The following is a 7,870-nucleotide window of genomic DNA, read 5'->3' as shown; positions in this document are numbered from 1 at the left end:
TTTCACCCGCCAGAACTTGTTCCATAACCTCCACTTTACCTCTTCCTTCTTTTTTAGCCTCAAGCAACTCAGACTCACATTTCCATGGTTTTGTTTTGGATTCATACCAACTGGAATTATACTGTTGTCGTTCAAAATTAGTTCCAATATGACTTTTTCATTCATTTTTCTTGGGGACTTTTTATTTTTGCTGCTTTGTTCTTTTCCCTCTGATGTCAACTTTTCAGAAAATATTTTTGGAATGGTTTAAAAGAGAATTATAACAATAATTATTCATATTCTGCTCGGAAGAGCTGGTTGTAATTTTCTAAAGTGTTGTCATGACATAAAGGTCACCAGGCAACTATTGCTAGTGATGTAGAACAACTCAGTGTGAAAAACTGTTTTCAATAATAAGTAGTCAACTCCCCAAGATTACAGATTGCTGTTTTAACTTGACTTTTTAAAAAGACACATTAATGAGCGAGTTGTTGGGGAGCCAGGTCAGCAGTTTCTTCCCCAGTCTTTAATCCTCGTAGCTCCTCCGCTCCCCGCAGATACAAGAAGACCATCCGTCTATGTCATACAGCATTTATGTGAATCAGAACTTAAATATATTTTTAAGGAAATGAGAATATAACTAACAGAAACTGCTGTGGTGGGTTTTGCAAAAATGGATTGAAGGAGCAGAGAGGTGCGGGGTAAACAACGTGGGTGCAGAAGGGTACTCAAGCACAACAAATAGTGGGAATGGAGTGAAATGAAAAATAAAACAATTATCATGGAGATATATAGGATGGAGGACTTTCTTTAATGGCATGAGTGTTCGGTAAAGAGAACTGGATACGGCATTAGGAGCGGGAAAAGTTGCTCAGTGGCCAATGACTGAGAATACAAACAACTTTAAAATATTGTCAATTGGGCCGTGTAAAGTCACATTTGCATTTTCCTTAAAACCCGCCTCCTAGCCGCTACATCAAGTCCCGGCACAGTCAAATTAATAGAGAGGTAAAATAACTCTGGATTCTAACATAAGCACATTTTACAGGTTTAGGGCCTAACAACTGAAATAAGGACTTTTCAAAAGAACTTGATTTTCCATTAAGACAAATCTGCTGACTTACAGAAGCTCTTTCCCCATGTAAGTCATTTTGGGCCAAATGGCATCACCACTCCCACTATGAAAATTGCCCAAAATAATCCAGAAATGTTTGATGTTTTGTAGGGACTTTAGTTAGGAATTATACAACAGTGGGCCAGTGGTCCTCATCTGTCACACTGAAGCTCTGCTACCATGACAACACACTCAAAAAACTAAAACGATGATGTACTCAATTTAATTGGTGAAACATTTTTACACTTAAAAATATTGAGTCAATCTTAAAGCTGTGAAATCATTTAAATTTACCTTATGAATTGAGTAAATGTAAGTAAAAAAATCAAGTGGGTCTAAATAACTACATTTAGTACCATAACATATACAATTGAGTAAATATAATTAAAATCCTAAGTCAATGCAATAGTAACCCTAAGCCAAAACCACTATTTCTTTTTAGTAGATATCACTTAAATGCTAGGTAGATGTAACTGAAAAGGAGACTATTATTTAACAAAACAAATGTGTGAAATGTACTCGATGTTTTTAACTACATTTAATTCAAACTGGACTATTAATTATATAAATATATGTGTTACATTTACTTATTTTTTTAACTGTATTTACCCTTTACTCCAGGAGTGCTTTACCTGAGGTCAATACATCTAATAAAACCAAAAGAGCAATTGTACACATTGACATTTTAATTACATATTTATTGTTCAAATTTGACCAGTATAACACATCACATTAAGTCTCAACCTGGTTTAGTTTGCATATTACATTTGTAACAATTAGGGGCTGTTCTTGACAAAATACATTCTTAGTCGACTAACACTCGTACACATTTGATGACTAATCGATTAAATCAACATATTCTTCACAAAGAATCACACAAAAACACCACTTTAAATCCTTGTGTTTACCAGAGATATCTATGAGGGTCCGTTAGGGACATTATTCAGAAATAGCATTCACATACACATGTGAAGCACTCTCACACACAAACAATCTCTTATACACAAATTAAACGCTATCATATACACATGAAATGCGATTTCGATATGTTGTGTGAGAGGGATTTCAGTTGAAATGGAAGTCGTTTAAAAAAAACAGCGAAGAAGCGCAAATTTAAAAAAAGCGAACACAATATTATGTCCGTTTGCGATTGTTCCATCATGTCTGCTCAGCAGCATGCACAAAGCTGAGGCAGCAGCGTTGTTAAATAATATCCTGGCCTCAACACCATGTATCGTCCCTCTTCCCGTCCCGCGGCAGGCAATGGCCCACTACAGCTCCCCTTAGGAGAGACTGTGCACCCCGCTGAGGCCAGGATATTATTTAACAACGCTGCTGCCTCAGTTAAGCTTTGTGCATGCTGCTGAGCAGACATGATGGAACAATCGCAAACGGACATAATATTGTGTTTGCTTTTCTGAAATCGACTTCCTTTATCAACTGAGATGCCTTCCGTTTCAACTGAAATCCCTCTCACACAACATACTGAAATCGCATTTCATGTGTATATGATAGCGTTTCATTTGTGTATAAGAGATTGTTTCATATGTGTGTGAGAGCGTTTCACATGTGTATGAGAGATTTTTACATATGTTTGTAAATGATTTTGGTTTCAGTTGTGTGTATGAGAGTGCTTCACATGTGTATGTGAATGGTATTTCTGAATAATGTCCCTAACGGCCACTCATAGATATACGTTTCTTACAAATAAGTCATTCACCATGAAAAAAAATACATTAAAATATTACTAATTGACTAAAGAAATCTTCATCGACCAAAACCACAAATAAAGTCAACTAATCGACTAAGAAGGGAGAGCCCTGGTAACAATGGCCAAGCTATAAAAACGATGAGCTGAATTGAGCTCTGCATATAACTAAGCGGTCCTTTTAAACACGGGTAAAATGCAACAAGACCAATTGCAGCAGAGACATCTTAGCATCAATGGAAATCTCAAATTTGATTATTTAGCAATAAAACTTTTAGGCATTTTATCTAGCTTAACTTTCAACCAGGTATATTTTTGCCAATGAGCATGTGAACATTTCCATTGAGCTATGGGAGCAACGGGCTGAACTGAACTCTGCATATGACTGAAATGCACCAAGAACAGTGACACTTTACAACAATACCAGTCCAAAATGCAATTCAATCAATGGAACTCTCAACTCGTACCTTTTAGCATCTTGCTGAACAGTAGTCGGCAACTACATATGTAGGCAATTTTTCAGTCTCTGAACCTTGGTTGAAAGGTTGCCAGGATCCAGCTCCAACAGTAGTTTTTGGAATACCTCAAAACTATATTTGAGATTCTTGGGGTATCTCAGATCCAAGGCATAGGTTAGTCCCAACAGATAGCAGCAGGCTCTGCTAAGATCCCTAAGACTTCTGAGGACAGGGATGCCCTCAATCACAATCCCTACATCAGTAGGTTCATCGACTGACCCATCTTGGTTCTGCAGCAGGTACATCTTCATCACCTCCTCTGCCAACTCCTCTTGTACACTGACAGGTGCATCAGCAGCATCCTGCAGACATTGAAAAGATAACTGGTTAGTGCTTACTTTCAGCCTGCATGTTACAAGACACACAAAGAGCAATTCCTCACTGCTCACTCACTATGTATGTTCATGGTCATCACAGTCATCCATGATTACATTATTTAAAACTTCAAAACTAACACTGTTAAAAATCCTGAAAACTATTGTACTAACTAGGGCTGCAGCTATAGAGTATTCTAACGATGAATTCATTAATCGGATAATACATTATTTTGCTTTATTAAAAGAGCAATAGTAAATATAGAAAAGAGAAAATAAGACCGGCCTCTCAAAATGAACAACAACAAAAATCCACATTGTTATTGTTTAAATTGCATACAATAATATGTCAAAACTAGACCCATTTAGTGCATTAAGTTTTAAAGAACCCATTTTCTGAAATGCAAAAACTAATAATTATTGTTTTTTTATTTCAAAGAACTCAAAAAAAAAAGGGTATACGTCTTCTGGGCTACACATATAAGGGTACTATAATTGTAACTGATCACTGCACATCTGTATCGGCCTCGGTCTTACCTCTGTGCCACGCTGTCTGTCTGTTCGTCTGCTTGACTGAGTGCGTGTATGTCTGTCCCACTGCCCGATAATTTTTAGTAATCGAGTTACTTGAGGAATCATTTCAGCCATAGTACTAACCTCAAAGTCCTTGATCAAGGCACTCGCATCTTCTCCCAGATTCCAAAGGTACCGTGCTTCAATCGATAGTGCTTGAGAAGTGACCCTTTCGCTGAAGCCACACATGTGCAGAGCTTACATTGCCATCCCATAAGCTGCAACCTAAAAAAGTGAGGATAAATAGTGTTATCACATGGAGCGAACAGACTGGTTTAATGCTACTTCCATTTACCTACATACTTTTTGGACTAATATGTTTTATCATATAGAGCTTTAAAAATGACACCCAATTATATTTACTCATTGATGCTAATAATTACATCTACTCCAAACTATAGTTAATGGAACATCTACCGTAATTGCACAAACATTTGGAAAACAGTCAATAAAAACGATTGCAGTTGCAGTGTTCAGAGCCAGGATCCTCAATTGCAGGAGTAGTATATAATAATAATAATTAGTAACAGTTTGTATTATCAAGTCCTAGATATTTGTATATAGTCACTGTTTATGTTTCTAACAAGTGCTTCCTGGCCTTTGCACTCAAACATGGTCGAAATCAAGGTGCAACTCATTTAGCTTATTCACCGATTTCTTAAACTTGTATAAAGCAAACTAATATGTTGGCAACGTTGTTTCAGTGTTTAATAAAATAATGAAATTTACCTCCTCTGTTTTGTTATCTTCGTTCAACTTCTCTCCGTTAGCGCAGTCGGTGCTGTGAAACAAATATTGAAAATATTTAACATGCCTCACAAAATAATTCAACTTTACTTGCTCTAGCCATCATCAAGTGTTCCCTCATAAATATGACAACACATAAGTTGGGCAGGTAGGCCACTCCTCTTAAGAAAATGCAATGCCTTATTATAATAAAGATGAAACAGTTTCATAAGCATATAGGCAAGACTAGTAACAGCTGCTGGGCCGCGGATGCAGTAGGCAGACGTTATCTGAAATCACTCGCACGATACAGTAATCACCCAAATAAACTAATAGCCACCTTACACAAACAAGGTGCATTTATCTTTGTATTATCCATACTTTTATCGGCGCTTCTACAAAAATCAACAATATAAGTAATACATTTACACAAACAACTAATAGTAGATTAACTACATTATTCAAAAATGTACAGTAACTTTGGATAATAACACGGGAGAAATAAACAGGGTGCTCTCTTTTCCTCTCTCCCTCTCCTGACAGCCCGTCAGTTTAGTCTCATGCAGCTCGCTAATCCAGTAATGAGTGACCCAAAAGTAAAGAATAAACATATTTATAACTAGTTCGGTTACTTCCAGAGGTAGATAAGATTGCTAAATGTGTTAGGTCTAACTTGAAGCGTGTGCTCTGCTCACCGGTCCCCTCACAGCGGCAGAGCTGCAGGTGATCATGCAGAACTGCGTGTCTCAGTTTGCAGAACCTGATCACTCTCCCGATTATACTTCACTCGTGTTTATGTCCATATCGATCAGATCTAGCTAGTTTTAGTTAATGATATGACTGCCTCCTTATCAGGGATACCTAAACGATAAGCGTTGCTTAGTAACCGGGTGTGGCGGCAAAGCCCCCTTCACAGCCTGTTCAAGGCGAGACTGTTGCTCCGTTATTCCGGCATGGCGGGACATGCAGACACACATATTCGCCGGCGCTGTTGTGTTACAAGTCAGGCCGGCATGCTGTCTAATATCACACACTGGGGCAGCATTATGCTGGCATTGTCTGGTTAAGTATTAAAAAGTCGACGTAATGGCGGATCTTCTTTACTACAGCATTTCTGAATAACAGTGTAAAAGGGGCTTAAAACAAACAGCTAACTATGCTACATACAGACAGCTGGTTGATTAGGTACTTAAGACAACAACTGCGGACAAAGCAGGTGCTAATGTTTCTACTTTTTACTTGAGTAAAACGTTAGCTTCACTTCACCTGGTTGACTGTGTCCACCATGCGTGTGTAGAAGCGGACAGAGAACTAGCTAGACCTATGACAGCATGGCTGCAAGTGTGACAGTATTTAGATAATTACACACCATAAAGTTGTATATGCACAAAGTCAGGGTCAATATTTCATTAACTTTTGCTAGCTGGCTACTTACCAGGATTTGCAGGGAGTTTTCCTGGTGGTTCTCGTCGTGGTGTTTCCTTGCTTGTTGCAGTTGCCACATGTGGCGCAGATAGAAAAGTAGATTTCCCATGAGCACACTGCATTTGCGCGCGATTGTTAATGGGGTCCACTCATGACGTTTAGTGTAATTTACTCAATTTCTTAAGTTGTTGTTAAAGATGAAGAATATTGATTTGGAATGAGTAATAATTGCTGTTCCTGAAACTGATCAGTATAATTAGCCAATTCTCAAATATTTTGACTGAAATTTGCCAAAGATATTAAGGATATCTTAAAAATATAATTTGTTAGTCAAATACTCATTTATTTTCGTGTCATCAACTTAAATGATAGTAATAATTTAAGACAAAATTAACTGTTGGATTTGTAAGCATTTATTTTGGTATGTCCGACTCAAACAATTACTTTGGTGATATTTAGAGATTTTATTAAGGTAATATAGCTTTTTATTATTGTGATATCTACAAAGCCAATGATTTAGTTTTTTGAGTGCATGATGCAAACACACAGCGATAAGTTCACATGCATCATGCGTGCTTTGTCCTTCCGCTGTCCCCATCATCTAGGCCTCTAGCTTTAGGCCCTGTACCTGGCCTCAGCACACACACACACACACACACACACACACACACACACACACACACACACACACACACACACACACACACACACACACACACACACACACACACACACACACACACACACACACACACACACACACACACTTCTGCTCTTTTACTCTCTATCTTCTCTGCTCTGACATGTCTTTTGGGGATGTTGGGCTGTGCTACAGGTACATTGACATCTCTTTAGCTGGCATGTGTGTGTGTAGATGTGTGTACATTGCACTGTTCCTCTGTGTTTTGTTCTGTCGCCCGCTGCAGCCCCGGCTCTGTTTTCATGGCGACCTGTCAGACTCGCACTAATCCTCAGGATGAGGACGAGCCATGTAGCCTGTGGCGCTCGCTTTCTTTTTGCGTCTCCTCTGCACTTTATTTTCACCCCTCTATCTCTGTATTCCTCTTTTCCTTCTTAACTTTGTCTGTGCTTCTCTGTAAGTCTGACCTCTGTCTCTGAAATCGTATTTTTCAGACTTTTCGGAGCTGTATTCGGCTGGGATATGAGTGTGTGCTAGCAGTGTGTGATTCTGTGTTTGTGCCCAATGCGTGTTGAAAAAATGTGAGCAACTGCTGCTGTGGTTAGATTAAAAGACTGTGAAGGTATGGTATTATTTGGATTTATCATTTATGATAGATTCTGCTAATTGATTTTGGTTCTCCATGTGGATAATTTGAGAGCCAAAAAAGGTCACATGATCATTTCACAGAAGAAAATAACTTGTTTATGACAAACAAGAACAAATTATGTTAAATTTGTCTTCATGTTTTTTTAAAGAACCTGGTTAATAATTTCATATTGTCATTTGAATTGGATAAAATCATTCAATAATCATCCCTTTTTTTCCTAAATT

At 38.0% G+C, this 7,870-nt stretch overlaps 1 long non-coding RNA gene across 1 annotated transcript; it reads right to left on the bottom strand.

Moving 5' to 3' along the window:
* Window positions 1-1,770: 1,770 nt before the first annotated feature.
* Window positions 1,771-6,849, bottom strand: LOC117477674. Its single transcript, XR_004555370.1, has 4 exons — window positions 6,368-6,849; window positions 4,936-4,987; window positions 4,291-4,431; window positions 1,771-3,621 (listed from the first exon to the last, which is right to left on the bottom strand). It is a non-coding gene; the product is annotated as an uncharacterized LOC117477674 (long non-coding RNA).
* Window positions 6,850-7,870: the final 1,021 nt, after the last annotated feature.

Source organism: Trematomus bernacchii, unplaced genomic scaffold, assembly GCF_902827165.1.
Source record: "Trematomus bernacchii unplaced genomic scaffold, fTreBer1.1, whole genome shotgun sequence".
Classification (NCBI taxonomy): Eukaryota; Metazoa; Chordata; class Actinopteri; order Perciformes; family Nototheniidae; genus Trematomus; species Trematomus bernacchii.
Note: the sequence above shows the minus strand (reverse complement) of the source record. Positions and strands in the feature narration are given on the sequence as shown.